At 36.4% G+C, this 20383-nt stretch overlaps 1 long non-coding RNA gene across 1 annotated transcript; it reads left to right on the top strand.

The window, feature by feature from the left end:
• Positions 1-14047: 14047 nt before the first annotated feature.
• On the top strand, positions 14048-20093 carry LOC122070017. The gene is made up of 3 exons (XR_006137631.1): positions 14048-14187; positions 18538-18744; positions 19583-20093. It is a non-coding gene; the product is annotated as an uncharacterized LOC122070017 (long non-coding RNA).
• Positions 20094-20383: the final 290 nt, after the last annotated feature.

The raw sequence follows: 20383 nt of genomic DNA, 5'->3' as shown, positions 1-20383 counted from the left end.
AAAAAAAAAAAAAAAAAAAAAAAAAAGAAAAAAGAAAACAAAAGAAAAAGAAAAACTTCTCTTTGATGTAGAAGTGATGAAACCACCGACATTCTTATTGTCTATATGTGATTTAAGATTTTTATTTTCTCAACAAAAGAAGGGGTTCGTAGCCACCACAAATGAGATAGCTAGAGTTTGGATGAAGTGATGAACCAACATCAAGATAATCAGTAAGTGCATTGTTTGTCATTCGTGTGGCAAAGGAAAAAAACAAGAAGAGAAAGAAGAACATATGTGCAAAAACTCCATCTCCAAGGTCCAAAGATGTCCAATTTAAAGAAGCAATAATCCCATTAAGAGTAGCAATCACATTGGGACATTCCAAATAAAAGGAGACCAGTTGGAGCTGAAATACCTACGCTAACAAAGCCCCATCTCATATAACTCCATTGTAGCAGTCGAGAAACTAATACCTGATTTGCATTTTGCTATAAAAAAGGCTTCCTCCGAAAACACCATTTATGAAGATGGAGTAATGATTTGGAAGCCTTGAGTTTGAAAGAGAGAGATTGAAAGAGGGGTCTCTGGATTTTATGCTATAAAAAGCTAATTTACCATATAAACCGTGTGGTTAAATTCTGAAATTGTGTTCAGTGATGATATTTTGTAATCTCATTATTTATAGATTCTAATATATTTATTTGTGATGTTTAAGAAGCTTATTGGGAAAGAGAAACAGCCGACATTTGTGAATGACACAAGCTCGAAAGTTTGTGCCAGATGATGGCCAACTGGCAGTACAGCAAATCATGATGACGTGATGCCAATGGCTTTTTATTACGTCACTACACATCACCTCTTTCTCTGGACTTTCTTTGGATTTCAGCACCAACACCTATGTAGATCGGATAAAAATCCTTTATTTATCTTAATCTTGCATTTTTTGGTTTTACCCATGCAAAAGGTGACATGTGGACAATTTTAAATGAACGGTCCAGATGCTTGCTTTATTGAAGTTTCACTAAAATCGGGTTGAGGTAAATGAATCGGATCGAGATAGGTACGACTCGACCCAACCCAACCCGTACAGAGGCTATATTTTGAATTTTGAAACCTTAAAAACCCGTTTCCTGCAAACCCATACCTCTTCCTAAATATAAAGCACCCGGTGGTCCATGGACTACTACCATGTGAAACTGATGAACAGATTACACCGCCGAAATTTCTACATGCTCCCGCACTCCCAACTCCCAACTCCCAACTCCCAACTCCATAGTTTGCGTCAGATGATCCCTACGTGTTTGAATCTGGGACGCCAATCACTACACCACTACGGAGACAACGATGACGCAATGCCACTTGGTTGCTCTTGCATCACTGACGCATCATCCGTGTAGATGGAATATTTTGCACTACTGTAACATGGCTTCACTACCAAGCAAAATGGAGCCCATGAGTCACCCACCTACGTAACTTCTTCTCTCTCTCTCTCTCTCTCTCTCTCTCTCACACACACACACACAGACATTCAAAAACCACAGTTCACTCACAAAGCCCTACCCAGTGATCATAACCTAAATAAGGGAGAAAGAGAGAGAGAGAGATGGAGTGGAAACCAGATGAGAAAATGGTGCAAGAAGCCCAGAGGAGGCCATGGATGGAGCTACAAAAGAGAGGGTCACTACTTCCACCTAAGAGGAGGTCTGTGAAGAAGATGATGTTTGATTACATGGCTCATGTTATAATGCTCGCTCTCCGTAGATTTCATGACCAACACTCTTCTCCTGTGGTGGTGTACGCGGCCTCTTCTTCTTCCTTTTCTTAATTACAAAATTAATCTATCAGGACAGTTGTAGAGTTTCTGTTGCACCACTTTTCTTTTTCTTTTGTTTGGGTTTTGTCATTTGTCACCAGACTTTGATTGGATGCGACGTATTAGTATTCAAATTGAACTCTCAATCTTTTTTCATTTTGGTTCTTCTATTCTTCTGTTTACTGCCGAAGAAGGCATTCCATTATCAAATGTACCATGTGAGACAAACAGAGATCTTCTTCCTTATTTTTTAGATTCAATTACTCCAAAAGAAAGAAATGGAGGAGGCAACCTTTAACAGATTCAATGAATCTAGAAAGAAAAAGGTCATATACTTTTAAATGGAGAGAGAGAGAGAGAGAGAGAGAGAGAAGATCAATATGGGTATTTTTTTATATTAAACTCCATATTTCAGCTTCTTCTTGCTTTCATTCTTTCTTCTTCATGGTTTCTTTCTGTCAAACTTCATCATGTGGATGTGAGTTTCCTAGTCTCTGCTTTTCTGAGATTTTTAGTCACTTGACCCTTTGAATGCTTTTTTCTTTCTTCGCTATACTTTGAATGCTTTGTTTGATGGAGTGGGTTTTCCCATCAACATCTCAAACTGCAGTTGCAACTTGCTTGTGCTACAAGTGGGGATGAAGGCAATGAGATTTTGGATTCCTGTGGGAGGGTTAGAATGGCTTCTTGATTTATTGTGGTACCCAATTTCATTGGGCCCACTGGACTCCAAAACCCCTCTCTCTCTCTCTCTCTCTCCCTCTCTCTCTCTCTCTCTCTCTCTCTCTGTGTGAGGAGTGGAGACTGAGGAAGAAAGCTGTGACGACTTCTTTCCCAACTACCAAACTCTTCAGCTTGTAGTGTGGTGGAAGGAGTGGAGACTGTAGACGGTCAACTCTCTTTGAAAAAGGGGAGAAATTCAACGTTGTATAGCACTGAAATATGTCCCAAAAAAAAAAAAAAAAAAATCAAAGCCCTGACCATATATGAGTGCCCCTAATCCCCCTTTACAACATACTAATTAAATCCAAGAAGCTTATATATAATTATATTAACATAATCCAAAGTTTAAGAGAAGGGTTATCTTTTTCACTCAATCTTATCCATTGACCGTTGACTAAATGTACGGCCACTAGACATCAAACAAAGATGCTACCAAACCACCAGTTGGGTTCAAAATTGAACCGTTTGGGACCAAAATAAATCTGTTCAATTTGGGTTCAAAATATGGAATCTTTTCTCGAGTTGGTTTAGTGTCGGTGCCTGAAACCACCAGTTGAACCAAACTATATAAGGAATAAAAAATTCTATCTTTTTTAATATTTTAATCAATGTAGACGATAAATTTTTTTTTTTTTAATATTTGGAAAAAAGTTTGGTAGATTATTGCCTAACAAACACGGGGTTTTTTGTTAGTAAGGATGTAAAAAAAAAATTAATAATAATTCCCAAACACCTTAAGTAGGGCCGAAAATGAATACAAACTAAGTCAAAATTGAATAGTAAACCGAATTAAAAAACCAAATGGCTTAACAAACACGACTTTTTTTTATTGATGAAGATTTAAAAAATTTGCTTCCAAAACCTAAAATAAGGCCCAAAGAAAATACAAACCATGTCAAATTCCAAATAACAAATCGAACTAGAACCAAAATGTGATGCTTTGGTTCTGGTTTGAAAAACAGAGGCTCCTATTCGATTTCTGTTCAGTTTTGATTTCCACATGCTACATCTTGAACCAAACCAAAAAACTAAGACTGAATCAATTGACACCCTTAGAAGAATGTAAGGAGACATGTATCAGGCAGTTGTGTACCCTCCTTCATCACTTTTTAATTTTGGCTATATAATTAATTTGGGTTGGGTCATGGCAACTTAAGTATGGGCTGGCACAGCCGGTCTCGTTGGAAATAAGCATTAAAAGTGTTGCCCATCAAATGAAATAGAGCTTGGCCCACACATTCCATCAAAGAGTTGCTTTGAAGGTTCAGAAATACATGGGCTAAAGTTGAGGCAAATGGAAACCAGCCTTGCAACTGGTGAAGGAGCAGCAGGGCTTAAGAGAGGAATGTGGTGCTGGGGAGAAATGACTGGCCCCTTCATAAAAGACCGGAATCCTATACCTATTGATGTGTAGGTGTACTCCTATTGGTTCTTGCTGATGTAGGAGCCATACTGTCTTGTAGAATCCATTGTGTAAAAAAAAAAAAAGGTAAGGGAACACTTCCCACCCACGCCCTCAATGCCAAGATGCATTGGGAGTGAAAAGTCCCAGCGTGAAAATACGCAACCCACGCGAGGGCTGCTGGGTCTTTTCACAACTTGCCAAGTTTGACTAGGCCCGATCGAGATTGGCCCGACCCAACCGATTGACAACCCTACCTATGTTGGTATAAAGGCCATGTGACGCAATAGTTTTCTTCCATTAAATTACTTTTAAAAATAAGATAACAATTTTTTACTTCATCACTTTGGTCATAACAAGTTACTCCGATGGATTTAGTTATCGGTATCGATACTAGTATTGGTCTCTGTCAATACCGATCCAATCCAGATCGGTATCGAAGAGAATCGGTGGGTATTAGTCAATTTTGCCCTTACTTTTTAGAAAAAATATGTTTTTTTTTTTTACTGTTTTATCCCTAAAATTATACGGATAACTGGTCCGAATCAATCAAGAATCGAGAATTGATCTCAGTTGATATTGATATGATATAACCAATATGATACCAAAACTTGAAACCAGGGTTACTCCATTAGAGAAGGATTCAGTACTGGAAGCATTAAAGAAAATTCCCTTTTTCTTATTGGAACGTCATTGTTCTTCAAGACTTTTAAGTTGTATTTTGGAATTAAAGTTTGTCCATAATGTATCTTAAGATAACATATAATTTGATAGCTAAATGGGAGAAAAGTCAGCAAATGCGGCGAGTTACAACCCACATCCCCACCCAGAGAGAGAGAGAGAGAGAGAGGGTATCAATAGAAATGGACTTTTTGCTTCCTCATCGCAGACATAACTCCCAAGACAATTTATTTATTATTATTATTATTATTTTTTCTATTTTAGAATTTGGACCTTAATTCCTCTAGTTAGTTTTTCAACTAACTAATCAACATATCATCTAAACCCATACTTATCAGTATTATAAAGATGTCGATTTTAGACTAAAACTGAAACCCACCTTTACAATAGAACTGAATTGAACTAAAATAAAATGGTCTCAGTTTTGATCTCAAAATATATAATCTTTTTTGGTCCGATTTGGTTTCAATTTTAGAATTAAAATAATTTTAAATATATTTTATTCTTTTCAAAATTTGGAAATTTTGGTGGATTACGATCCTAACAGAGGTTTTTTAGGTGCCGAAATTTTTAAAGTTTTCCAACACCTAAAATAGAACCCGAATCAAATGCAAACCAAGTCAACACTGAATATGGAACCGTACTAGTTACATGTTGGTTTGTAAAAAAGGCTCCAATTTGATTATGATTTGGAAAAGAGGCTTCTAGGCGGGTCAAGGGCAGAGTGGCAGAGAGAAGTGGGAACGGGAGGGTCAGCAAGTTGGAATACTTAGGGTAATTTGGAGATTTTGAAATACTAGAAGAGAGGAAGAGGCATAACTTTGAAGAACTTAGAAAAGTTGAAGGCAAGAGAATAGTAAATCTAGGGTGAGTATAGGACATTGAAAGTAATTATCCTAAGAAAGAAAGAAAGAGAAAAAAAAAAAAAAAAAATGCCTCCAATAAATTATATATGGGTTAAGGTTGTGGATATGGATTTGAAATCAAAATCATTTATTGATATCGAATCAAATCGTTTCCACTAAAACTGTGAAAACATATATTAAATGGTTTGATTTTTGTTTTAAAATTGAAACTGTGATACAGTTTTTGTTTTGAAGTTTAAACTGTTGATAAATCGTTTAAATAAATCATTAAATCGATTAATATTTATGTAGTAAGCTTAAGTCATTCAATGTTAAGTTTACATACATTTCAATAAAAAAAATTAAGTTTATATTAAAAAAATATTAAAAAGTATTTAAAAATAAAGAATTAAATTCAATGTTACAATTTATATTCATTTCACTAAAAATTTTAAAAGTAAAGAAATTGTTTGGATAAAAATTAGAAAACTGTTTAAAACCATTTAAATCAAAACCATTTATAAATGATTTCGGATTTAATATATGAAACCGTTTATCAAATGATTCGGTTTTGATTTCACCTAAAAAAACTTATATCAAACTGAATCACACTGTCTACACTGAAATCAAATCGATCAACACCTTTAATATTGGTCCCATAAGGTGAATAAAAATTTAAATAAAGTAATTAAATCTTGATTAAAAAAAAAAAATTGTAAATGAGGGTAATAGGAGAGAGAGAGTACAGTGTGCTTGCCAAATAAAATGAAAAGGAAAGATATTTTGTTGTGTGGAAAAAGCGAAAAAAAAAAAAAGAAAGAAGAAGACTCGAGGGTCGGTATCCCGTTTTATCCTTGCCACCATTTGGCTTACCACGTGTCACCCGTTAAACAACTCCCGCGGTCCCACACCTACCAATCTTTCCTAACCCGCCCCATTCACCCATGCCCGCCTCAATTCCCTTTGCAAATCCACGCCCACGCCCAGAGCCACACCGACGCCCACACCCACACCCACACCCACACCCGCACAATTGTTTGGAGCTCCCGTGGTCCCACCCCCATCCCCTCTTCCTTACCCGTTACCCTTCAGGAGGCGAAGGCTCACGTCTCCTTCCCAAGCTGAAATCAGCGGAGGACGCAGAGAGGACCGCAGCAGAAGAAGATTTGACGGAGGAAGCAAGAATCTTGTCGCAGTGCTTTATGATTTTTTATTTTGGAAAATATATATATATATATATATTTGGGTTGGGAGCAGGGGAAATTGGCAGTGAGTTCAGGACTATGGGCTTGGACGTGGAGTCGCTGGTGGTGGTGGTATTGGTTGAACGAAATTGAAGTGGCTGCGATGAGGGTTGTAAGGGAGGTGAGTGATCGCATCCGGTGAATCAAGCTTTCTCCGTCCCGGACGAATCAGAGATGTATGGGTACTTCCGTTTAGGAGCAGATCTGCCTTGAATTGGGTATTTCGATAGGAAGAATGCAATCGGGGTTTTCTATTTGGGGTCGAAGATGAAACTAGAGAAACAGTTAAATTAAGACATGAAGCAGGAAGATCGTCTGAACAGTCTAAGCAAAATGGCTAGCAACGTATTCCATTGATAGAACCAGAGAAGAAATGAAGTTCAGGTGATCAATTTTTAACGCCCATCACATGGAATTGGCTTTGAAAAGTAACAGATAACATGAAAAACTAAAAGCAAATTCTGATCTTTCATTCATACAGAGAAGAAATAACAGATAACATGAAAAACTAAAAGCAAATTCTGATCTTTCATTCATACAGAGAAGAAAAATAGAGCCTTACATATCCAACTCTGTTTCTTCTAAATACTGATAACTTGAATAGGTAAGTGGGTAGCCCTCCATCTTATCGGTACTTAGAAGATGCTCATAAGATGCACTTCTACTCAGGATGGATGGGATTTGTACAGGGAATTGATACAGCTTTAGCAATGACAGTCATCATGTTCTTCTTAACATCCCCTCTCTTGGCCTCCTTCTTTGCCCTGACAATACCACTCTTCTTTACTGGAATTCCAGTCCCTGCAGACTCCATCCGGTGCATTTCATCACGGTCCATGGGCACTTGATCACCTGTGCGTGTGCTCTGTGAGAAGAAGTGAAGTATGACAATATTCACAGTTGAGTCGGCATAGAGTTGTGAACTTTATATAGAAAGAGAAGAATGACAATATTGACAGTTGAGTCCGCTCTGGAGAGAGAGAGAGAGAGAGAGAGAGAGAGAGAGGGAGAGAGACTGGAGAGAGAGAGAGAGAGAGAGAGAGAGGGTGGGATTTGGTGACATACTGAGACAGAGACGTAGAGAAAGAAAAGAAGAAGAAATAATGGTGATTGGTGAGTTGTTTTGAGCTCTGCATAGAACAATGACATACTGACACGACAGTTTCAGTAAGCTGTGGGATTTGGGGTTTAAATGAGAGGGGCCGAAATGACGAGGATAGCCTCAAAGAATAGTGTTCTCTCTGCTGGGTCCATGGACAGAAAACCCCCCACCACACAATCATTGTGGTGGGTTCAGGTATTGGAACGAGTATCTTCTTCTCCATACGTTCTTCTCTGTTTTTTTTGGTTTTTTTTTGGGTAACCTTTCATGCTTGCTGCAATGGCACATAATTATGATTAGCTTCAATATATTCTCAGCGCTCGAGCGCTGCGACCTTTTAGCCTAAAAAGGGTGTATCATGAGGCTTTTTTAATGTAAAAAGCCTTATCTATGCATCTCATAAAAGATGTTTTTGGATTCAAATCTATAACCATTTGATCACAATGAAACAATCTTACATTTGTTTTGAAAATGTAATGTCTAAATCCTATTAATGTCTTTATGAGATATTGCAAGGAGTGCTGCAAAAACTCCTTGATTTTTGTCAGAAGTTTTTGCCTATTTTACCAAGCAAAAGAAAAAATGCAAGAGATCTTTCAACTTAGGATGTTGGATTCCGAACACAAGTCATTTCCGGTTAGAATCGTTAGGCACCTTAGACGTTCGTTCAAAGTATTTTATTAGTTCTCTCATACCTTTTTTTTTTCCTTCGTTTGTAGAACTCTTTGGCTTTGGCCCATTGCTCATTGTTCTTGAGAATTCTTTTTCTTCCATTTTTTTTTTATTGGTAATACAATCTAAGTGTGCCCCAACATGATATAGTAAGTGAGTGCAACAACTACTGAAAGGCTTAACATATATTATATTTTGAAGGTCAATTTGCAATAACATGTATTACATCATAAGGGTGTCTGCGATCTTGAGGATAGTAATCGGTGGGATGACTCAGCCCCATCAAATGTTCATGGATTTTTTTATATACCAATATCTCCCACCGTACGTGGTTGCTTCTTTCAAGGGCTAAGCGGTCAAGATGAGTTCAATATTTACAACTTACTTCCAACACACAAGTGGACCAAAGAATCTCTTCACCCTAACATTATAATGCTGTTTTGGGTAATGACAAGGGCATTTCAACCTTCATACTACAGGCGGAAGTAATTATGAATATCCCAGTGGTGGGTGAAGAGATACATGGTTCATTGTGGATGAAGAAAAAACATTTCTTTTGTCGTTAAGCCATGTTCCGGCTGAGCCAGCCCATGCTTTAGGTCAGCCATGGCCAACCCAAGGTAATTGCACCCTTAAATCATCATTATTCATGGTAGATTGGATGTCGTCATAAGTAAGGATATCAACCTGTACCGTTAATCAAAACCGATACCACACCGAATTCCCAGTAATCCTATTAAATTAATTCGATACGATATTGGTATGAGGTTTATGTACTGAGATACTATTTGGTATGATATCAGTATAGGATATGACTTACAAACACATCATACCATACTTATACTGTTCCAAATACCAATACCATATTGAATACCAAATACTAATACCATACTGAATATTGAACCGAACAAATTTGGTACTATATTGGTATCAGTATGAGGTTCCTGTACCGAATCACTATTTAGTACGGTGTCGAATGAGGTATATGCGTCTTGTACCATACCAATACCATATTGAATCGACAACCTTAGACTAATCATAAGTTTGTTGACCAATATGCCTCAATGCTCTTTGCTTAAGTATTAAATTCAATTGAATCGAAGCTTGATAACCCATGTTTGGGTGGCCCAGATGGTTAGGGCGAATTGGGGGATTGTGTGGATAGATGCACGGTGCACCGAAAATCAGAAATCGAATCAATTTGAATATAAATCATACTGTACCCTACAATCCTGTAACTTTGTTGAATTATGCAAAATTATTTATTATGGGTTTCTTTGTTGAATTGTAGAAAAAATTCAAAAGATACCAAAGTTAATAGGATACACATATGCACACACACGAAATAGTAAGAAAGGATCAAGAAATTTTTTTGGGGCTTCTAATTTGGCGAGTTTTTGCCATACTGATTTAATAGATTCAAATATTCTTGATGGTACTATCATTTTTTTAAAAACATATAGATATCATATCGTTCCGGGAACTCAAAATCTCATAGTGATTTACCGTGTATATTATAAAGTAATGACTACCATTGCTCCTAATGCTAAGAAGATAAATCCTCTACGGCAAACAGTGCTTTTCCAGGTTAAGTCTAGCCGATCTCAAATTTTTGTGCCTCGGCATATTCGATGGTCAGAAATAAACCTTCAAGAATCTTGGACTTTAACCTCTGTGGCTCAAACTCAGCCACCTTTTAGGACAACCCCATCAAACATCACCCAACTTCCGTCTGGTGATGTTGAAATCACTTTTGACCGTAAACTCGATAATACTCGTAGATCTATTTCTTCTGTGATTTCTTCCTCCTTTAAGTTTTCTACATATCAAGCACCTGCTAGTGCTTCAACATCTCGAGCTAAGAGATATATTTGATGGAATAATCAACCTTTAGAGTACTAATCATACACTGACACAGGTTAATCAACATGTTTATAGTCTTCCTGTCACACCCTGCCCGTACAAAATCGAGCCGGTGACCGAGTTAACTCAGGTTAACTCACAAACCTGTCAGGATCAATAATGCAGTAACTACAATATAATATACATCAACTAAGTTAAGACCTGTATTTTCAGCGGAAGACTTGCTCATAATAATACCTGTAATTGTTTCCCAAATACTTGATACCCAAATTGAGTCATAAAAGTTAGATACAATTGGGCCTGAAGGCATGATATATATACAAAATATAACAATTTAAGCATCAAGTAATCAAAAAGTAGTACATAAAAAATAATCACTCAGGAGTCACTGCTACCATGCAGCACACTGCCTAAAGACCCCTTTTATAATGGTACAATGACTTTCTCAATTTGTTCTTTTGGCACTCCATTCCTATCACAGTTGTATCCATTACAGGTAGACACAGTCGATCTTCATTCTGTGATTAATAATCACCCTATCACTTTTTATTTCATCGAACCCCCTAAAGTTCATACGGTGAATGAAATTCGGACTCAAATTCAGTTCAAAGAAAAATTTATATGCTCTTTATCTTCTGAAATCCAACAAAAGAGCATTCAACAAAAAATTGATGATCCTACCTTTCAAGCTAGAGTATAAAACTTTCAAGCTTAATTTGAAAATGAAGTTTGTTTTGAAATCCCTACTGCATTTTTGTCTCGAAAAACGAATATTGTCACTATCCCTTATGAAGATGATTTTTTCGAGAACCGAATTCTCACTAAAGCTCAAACAGCTCAAATGCCTGATCATTTAAGAAAAACTTATCAAAAAGAGATTTCTAAACTCCTTGCTAAAGGTCTTGTTAGACCTAGTAAATCTCCTTGGAGTTGCACTGCCTTTTATGTAAATAATAATGCCAAGATTAAACGAGATGTACCCAAACTTGTAATCAATTATAAACCTTTAAATAAGGTTCTTATATAGATACGGTACTCTATCCCTAATAAAAAGGATCTTCTCAATAGATTATACGTCTCAAGTATATTCTCTAAGTTCGATATGAAATTTGGATACTGACAAATTCAGATAGCAGAAAATGATAGGTATAAGACAGCTTTTGTTGTCCCATTCGGTCAATATGAATAGAATGTTATGTCTTTTGGCCTTAAAAATGTTCCCTCTAAATTTTAAAATATTATGAATCAAATCTTTAATCAATATTCACAATTTATAATTGTGTATATTGATGATGTCCTTATTTATTTCCAAGACATTGCTCAACACTGGAAACATCTAAATATTTTTCTCTCTGTTATTCGTCAAGCAGGATTAGCTATCTCAATTAAAAAGATAAAACAATTCAGTTTGCAAATAAATTTCCTGACGAGATAACAGATAAAATTCAACTTCAAAGGTTTCTTGGTAGCCTTAATTATATTGTTGAATTCTACAATGATTTAGCAAAGGGCTAAAGGATGCCAAACCTTTATTTAACAGGTTAAAACAACAACCTGACCCATGGACATCTATACATACTAGTACAGTCCGTAAAACACAAGTCAAAGCAAAGGAGTTTCCGTGTTTAAACTTAGCACAACCTGACTATTTTAAAATTATTGAAACAGATGCATCCGAATTCGGATTCGGAGGAATCTTGAAACAAAAATGTCTTAATTTTTCAAAAGAAGTCTTAGTACGTTTTACTTTAGGCATCTGAAATTCAATTCAACAAAAATATTCTACAATAAAAAATGAGATTCTTTCACTTGTTTTGTATATAATCAAATTTGAAAGTGATATTCTTAATAAAAAATTTCTTGTTTGTGTGGATTGCAAAGCGGCTAAAGATGTCATTGAGAAAGATATTAAAAATTTGGCCTCCAAACAAATTTTTGCTCGATGGCAGTCGCTTCTTTCTGTTTTTGATTTTGATATTGAATTCATTAAAGGGGATACTAATAGTTTACCTGATTTTCTAACCTAAGAATTTTTGCAGGGCTCCTAAGCAGAAGGCTATAATCCCTACCTCTCCTTTAATATTGAAGGCTATAAAGAAGTTGCCTCTTCTTCTTCTAGGCAACTACAAGGAACATCCACTCTTATTTCAATCCAGACTCTCTCAACAACCTTAAATAAGGCTGTTAATAATTCTCCATTCATAGAAACAAATTTTATCCTAGTCATTCCCATTGAAAATATCCACCTTCGTCACATCCCATCAAAACTTGCAACCATTTATCTTCGTGACCATCTCCATCCATCTTTTGGTAATAAAACTCGTTACTTCTATGAAAGAATCCTTGAAGAAACTCAGAGTGTTCATATTCAATACTCCTATAGAAGTTTTCATGTTAGGGCTTATTCAAAGCTCAATACATTAAACATCATAAGTGATCGTGAATGGAGACCTTCTCCCTTATTTAAACGAGAATTTCATGATGTCTCTGGCATTAAACTTAGGTCATATGATTTTACTGATTATGTCAAAGCTTGGGACATGGTATTTTTATATCAGAATGACTATGAAACACATTCCTGATTATTGAAGTTTCGTCTTCAACACACCTTATTAGGTGTTCCAAACTGGCTTTTACAATGGTTCTTCACCTGGGGACCACTTCCTTTAGAATTCCTTCCTTTAGCTCTTCAGCAGTCTGTTACTAAATATAAAGATTTTAATTAACCTTTGGACTCCCGGGTTCTCTTCGTCCAATTCTTCATCTTATACGAAGTTCCTTGGTAATGGAAGTATCAGATGACTACTGATGAACTTGAATAATGAAATTATGTTCCTACATTAGAATGATATATTATAGTTAAATGGTGGGATAAATTTGATATTTCACCTTTAACTGGTTCGCAATTTGTGCCTAAAAGAGGCATTGGTTTGGATCTGCCCCTTGCATCCTCTTCATCCACATCGACAGCTCAAATGCCTTTTTTGAACATCTTCAACACTACTAGGCATCACCTCCCATATTTATCTGATGAACATATCCAAGAGCTAATTTTAATCACTATTGGGTTTAATATTCAGCTTGACGATCTAGCCCTATCATCATCCTCCTCGACATAGACTCTTCCTCTTTCCGATGATAGAAGCCAATTTGCTCACCGGCCGGATCAATAAAAAAAAAGGGGGGAGGGAAGAAAAGAGGTCTCACTGCACTTTGACCCAGTCTCGTGTTAATCAGACATGTTATTCTGATTCTCGCCAGATGTCAAGCATCCACATCTAGTGCCATTCAAGTCAGACTGACGTCTTGGCATGCATCACGCAGCATTATAGTAAGTGCCATAGGTGGACACTTTAATAATTCACCTAATTGAGACTCTTCTGGAAAACAGTGGGTCATCCCATGTGGAATGCTAGAGAATCTCATTTGTGGCTTATTTTCAGCCACATAGCGGGACTACAAAACAATATAACTTTTAGCTGAAGCATATCAGTTTAGACAATTACTTTATACCTTATTAGGTACTCCTAATTTGTGATATGAACACCTTATCTTTAACTATTAAAATGTCACATCTGGTTGGTTTGATGCCTACTCGACGCCAACTCCATCAAGGTCCAACAATGCATCTCCTAACTAATTTGAAGAAATTCTTGGTGTCCGCTATCTATAAAGGGAGCTCCCTCTCTTTAGAATGACATCTAGAAAATTTTAGAAATCTTAGCATTTTGTTTCCCATTCCTATGTGCTTGTAAAGTAAGAGTGTTTGAAGAGTGTCTGAGTGTTTGAGTGTTTGTGTGTGCTTAAAGAGTGTAACGCTTGTATAGAAGTATCAATTTCTGTATTTGAAGACCATATATGTAAGTCTTGTTTTTTAAACTTATTATGTATTATGCTTGCTATTAGAAATTATAAAAATCAGCTTGCTATATTAAAAAATCTGTTAGATATTTCTTCTGCTTATATTGAATTCTATTTGTCTTTTTTCCTTTCAAGATCCAGTTTACTTCTCTTAGCTTCTAAAAGAAGAAACTACCAATTTTTCTGAACTCAAAACTAGGAAAATGCAAATATTTTGCATTTTAGCTTCCCTCGCACCTAGGGGAGTTGACAGTTAAACTTTCACTTAAACTTTTACCGAAAAAAGAACTTTTAACTTAAACTCTAAAACTTAGGCTTATGCCTTTAGGGCTGAGCTTGAGATATGCTTACCTCACCCAAGTTGGGGGTGTCAATCGGTCAGGTCAGGTCGATTTTGATCGGGCTTAACCGGGCCTGACGATGTGAAACCCTTGCACCGTGAACGTCTGTTTACTTATATGGCCTAGGTTTGGGGGGCATGGTACGGTTTGTAATCGGGTCCGTCAATGTCGGCTTTAATCAGGCTACGGACCTACTTAAATCTAAACAGGCTCCCCCTAAAATCCTTTTTAAGTGAATTAAATGTCCAGAAATATTCCATTTGAACAAAGTAAAGGTCACCCAAAAACTTTCCACAGTTAATCATATATGAGATCATGGTTGTTTTTTACAAAAAAAAAAAAAAAAAAAAAGATTATGATAGGTACCAAAGTGATTATTGTCCGTTTCTCCACAAGAATTGTCTACCCTTCATTCACATCCTATTAAAACATCTCAAAATACCCTATTTTATTTTATTACAAAGTTGGATGTAAATACTATGTTCAACATCATCTATCATAGATTTTTTATTACACAGTCTTTACTATTATTTTGTATTAGTAGTGGTAAAATAGGTATTTAAGTAGTTTTAAAGGGGTCAAAGGTCGGGTCAAATGGCTCGGTTCAAGCGGGCTTCTTAAACAAGTCGGGCCAGTTGGGCACCCGACGGGCTGGTAGTCTGCACCGTAAATACCCGTTTAATATACAGGCCCAACACATTTATTAAACGAGCTGGTTCAGATTAGGCCTACTAGTGCGGGCTCAGGATTGGCACCCCTAACCCAATCCATGGTGGACTTTTGTGATAACCTTACTTTCTCCCATCCTATTTTACCAACCCCACTCCCCATCTCTCTCTCTCTCTCTCTCTCTCTCTCTCTCTCTCTCCCCCCCCCCGCTTAGGGGTGTCAATTCTACCTGTAAAATCCAAATCATAAATTAAAGAGTATTTTTTATTTTTTTTGATAAAAATAAATTAGAGAGTAAAGACAAGTCCTTAATAGGACATTCTAAGTAGGGGTGTCAATATCAAGTACGACTAGATAGAATCAATCACCGTTAAAAACTTGTCCAACCCATATCAATTATTAAATGTACCAGGCTTACGCCAGGTAGTACATAGTGCAAGGGGTAAGCCCAACAGGCACTCGACCCAGCTTGGCCCTTTACAAGCCTGATTCGGCCCGACTGTTTATGTGTATGTTTTGATTTTTTTTTTTTTGTAGAATAGGGTATATATTGATATTTTTTAAATCAATTATAGAATGTAATTAAGTGTAAAGTATTTTCTAAATTATTGATGATTTAATTAAATATATAACTATTTCTTAAATCTAAGACAATTAAAGATTGCTCAAGGCTTTATTGGTGCATTAGCACGTTTAGTCCGATTAGGAGAAACCCGATTAAAGCTTGAAACCTAATTGAACATGACATGGGACCAACCAAGATCGACTCATTCCTTAAACAAGCAGATCACGATGCAAGGATCTATGCCCGCTAGGCCCGACCAAGACTGAACTAGCCTGATCGATTGACACCCCTGACTCTAAGGACATTTTAAGGCCCCTCTAAGGCCAATTATATTGTTATCCTCCCGGCAATCCCACTTTAGAGATCAATTTTAGGCATGGACTGTTTAGAGTTAAAAGAGTCTTGTATGAGCATTATTGTCTATAAGACTTTTAAGGTTGTGTTTAGGAATTAATTTGTTCCTAAAAGATATCCTACTTGTTGTAATGTAAACATATAATTTGATGGCTAATGAGTCAATAAAGGTAACATTTAGCTTGGAGGGGACACGGTACTACACCTCAGGAAGCGAGGTCCCGTGATCAAATCAACACGAGAGTTTTCGACGGACCAAAGATCTAGACACCCTAAGTATTGACAAAAAAAAAAAAAAGGCAGTGTTTAGCTTTCATTGTGAAAATTTTAATATGCTGCCCCATCTCAGTCACCTTCTCACATGGCATATTCGGCAAACTGCCATACTGATGCCTAGAAGGAAACCTTATAATAAATATGATATATAATATTTGTTGCCGACTGGGATGAAAGGGGTCCATCGTTTGAAATCCATTTGAAACTTTTAGGACGCGTTTGGTTGTGTAAATCAAATGGTGCATGTATCGAATATAGATGTCAATCTCTTGAGAGACATTCTTTTGAACAATCTTCGTAATTGAAAAACTGTTTGGTTACTTTGAGTCTGTGTAATGATTCTTCCTGAAAAATTGTTTGGTTACCATTATTCTGTGTTGTGATTCTTCCTGAAAATCTATTTGATTATCATGATTATGAGTAGTAATTCTTCCTGTAAACTGTTTTATTTACAATGAAACTGAGTACGAAGCATTAAACAAGCAAAACAATTGTGATAATAAAAGTGGATTAGAAAATCTTATATTCAATTACCTACTAGTTTCTTACTCTGTTCCAACAAGAGAAACTATATAAATTAAATAAATTGGCACTTCATTAAACCTCAACTCAAGGACACAGTGATAGAATTCAAGATTTAAAGAACACAAGTCACTCATCAGAAAAGAGTCCAGTTTCGATTGACAGAGTCAAGTCATCCAAGTCAATTGAACTGAGAAGGACAAGAATTTCAATGGGTTATATATGGTCTGTTCTTTGCCCTTCTTAGTTGTTACCTTTCCCTTCTCTCAGCTAGAGCAATACTCTCTCATTATTATCCTCAGAACCAATTTTATGGAAACAAAAAGATCAATTATCCCTTCTTTAACAACTTCTAGGGTTGTGGAATAAAAACCTTCACTATATAAATGGTTCCACTCCAGTGATCCCTTCTAGAGATAAGAATGATAATTGGACATATGAGGTTCAAAGCATCGGCTACACCAAGAAAACCGTATCAGTTCATGAAAAAAGAGGTGAGCATATATTGATTTTCATGGGCAATACTGATGAGTGAGAAATCTAGAGTCTCCAAAGTATCAAGTCGGCAAAAAAAAAAGGTAGCAAATCAAATTTGGAGAATTTTGAACAAGGAAAAGAAAGATGGATGATGGATGAGAGATTAAAAAAAAAAAAAAAAAAAAAAAAAAAAAAAGGAGAAAAAAAAGAAAAGAAAAAGAAAAGAAAGAAGGGGAAAATGGGACTTTTGAAGGGGAAATAGGGAATCCCCCTCCCCACTGTCTCTCGATTGCCGTTCTACAACAGTAGGTGAATATGGCGCCTTAAGCTTAAAAAAAAAAAACAAAGACTGAGACCACATCTATCTTCCATAACAGGCAGCAAACAGTTCAAATATGCCCAACAAACCTCCAATCTGAGTTTAAATGCAAGACCCTGGAACTATATATGTTCAGCACAGAGAGCGAGAGAGAGAGAGAGAGAGAGAAATATTTGTTCGAAAGCATTCATTCACCGGCGGTCAGTAGTCTCTTTCATTGGTGGGAGAGTAGTGAACCAAAAAATATCGCGACTGAATACCTTTGTCTGTTCCTGACTTTTGTAATTATTTCTTCGATTTTCCTTTTATATTATGTTGTAGAAATGTCTCTCAAATCTGAGGGCCCGTTTGATAACGTAACCAGAAACGTGTTTCTGTGTTTTCTTGTTCTCAGAAACATAGAAACGGCATAAATACCGTTTGGTAAAAGTGTTGTGTTCCACTTGTTTCTTGAAACATAAATTGAAATTTATAACAATTTATGCTTCAAGAAACATGAATGACGAAACAAGTTTTACTTGTTTCACTTGTTTCTCGAAACAAAAAAGGGGCACAATTCCACTATCGACCGACACTTTTACTTAAAAATCTATGAAAAAAGGGGAGCTTCATTCGAAGATCGACACCCCCCTTGATGTTTTCTTCCATCACTCCGGCGGATTGCTTCCCTGAATCCCCTACCCCTATCGTGTCTCCTTTACCACTTCTACCTAATACTTGGAGAACCTAAAAACTAAGCTTGAAAGGATGCTCCAACAATCGGCTTTCATCTCTCTGTGCTTCTTTATGATGGATTTTGTTCTAAGGTTTTAATTCTGCATTCCAGGCGGTAATCGAAAGAAGATCGTTTTTTGAAGCTATTGAAACTCCCCATTTTGCAGAGATATGGAGTTGCAGAATGTGAATACTTAGGGCAGACCTAGTTCTGTAGTTGTTCATTCGTCTACCCAAATATAGAATTACAAACTCCCATTTGGCTGGGGTGTTTATCTCTGGAAGCTCCTGCAGCTGTTCACCCTCTTCATAAACACAGGTATGGTTTGCCTTTCCTCTTCCTCTCTATCCGCCTTTGCCTTCTCCAACCGAAGCATCAAACGGGTTTGGGAATTTTAGTTCCATATTATTTTGTATAATTGTTTCAACTTTCCCTGTTCCAATCGATGGTTTTAGGATTTATTAGCTAACAGTTGCTCAAAAACGTTATTTCACTCTTATGCTTGTTCTTGACACAGAGAGTCCAGCATTGGGGTCTTTCTTAGGAAAATTCTTCTTCCAAGTCGAGTCATTAGGACCCTTCGAAAATGGTTTTACCATACCAGATTAGTAGTCTCAATGAAAGCCCTCTTTGAGCATGTCCAGGAAACCACTTCTTTACTATTTAAATAGAAACTTGGAATGAACTATCAGTAGACTATGCCCCTTCAGCCCTTATATTTCATTCCTAGGTCAGTTTTCTAAGAAGAGCAGCCATTGAAATAGCTCCATGACATGGCCAATTGCTCGGCACCAGATGGTTATTCATTTTTTGGGTAATTTATGGAAATAACGTCCCTTTTGTTATGGTATTCATGGTACTAAAAAAGAACCGCAGTACAAATACAAGTTTTGACCAAGAACTTAATCTACAATGATTTGATCCAAATCTTAAATAAGAATATTAATCTTTGGTGGAGCACAACCATCATATACCTGACAACAAAGACATGGATCTAATCTGTTGATTTGATCCAAATCTTAAATTAGAATATTTTATGGGGTGTTTTTTGGACCTTATGATATAAAGACATGGATCTAATCTATTGATTTGGAATAAAATACTTATTGTATTAGATACACATGATATCAAACTTATACATGTATTATTGTTACAGAGAGCTCAGTCTTCTCCATCAGCACCTTCCTCTGATTTTGTGAAAGGTTACTTGGAAAGAGCAATCAAAGGTGAAGAGGAGAAGTCTAGAGTACTGAAAAACGAAATGGATGTGTTTGAGAAAAAGCGAAGGATATATACCGATATTCTAGAGGCCATTAATAACATAGACATAAATAAAGGTGGTTGTTAGAGGGTAATGACCAACTATTGGGAACTTGTAAGACATATGGCATAAACATGGGAATATTTGCATTTTATTCTACTATTATTGGTTGACATTTCTTGTTTCGTAAAATTATGATGTAAGTTCGAGATAAGGAAATTGGTAGTTGTATGTATGATTAAAATGAAGGGCCATGAGTTTCTGAAGAAAGTAACAAAAGTGGAATTATTTTCATTAAAATTTCTTATAAACATCATATTCTGTCAGAAATGTTCCCAGAAATAGAATTTATCAAACACCTTCTTACCCGTTTCTGTTTCCAGAAACAAGAATTATCAAACACCCTTCTTACCTGTTTCTATTTCCAGAAACAGCAATTTCTGTTTCTTCCGTTTCTTGAAACAGAAACAGCAGAAGCGTTATCAAACGGGCCCTGAGTTTTGGTGTTGAGGTAAACTCAGATATGAAGGACATTCTTTGTAATATGGAGATTCGTGGAAGCATGTGCCTCTGTTCCAAGAGTCATTCTGGTGAAATCAAACAACTTCAAAAAATACGAATTGCAATTCTAGAGATTGACTTTCAATAGATTTATCCAATCAAACACACCCTTAAGTTTTTTTTTTTTCCTGGTAA

The sequence above is a fragment of the Macadamia integrifolia genome, unplaced genomic scaffold, assembly GCF_013358625.1.
Source record: "Macadamia integrifolia cultivar HAES 741 unplaced genomic scaffold, SCU_Mint_v3 scaffold808, whole genome shotgun sequence".
NCBI classification, from domain to species: domain Eukaryota; kingdom Viridiplantae; phylum Streptophyta; class Magnoliopsida; order Proteales; family Proteaceae; genus Macadamia; species Macadamia integrifolia.
Note: the sequence above shows the minus strand (reverse complement) of the source record. Positions and strands in the feature narration are given on the sequence as shown.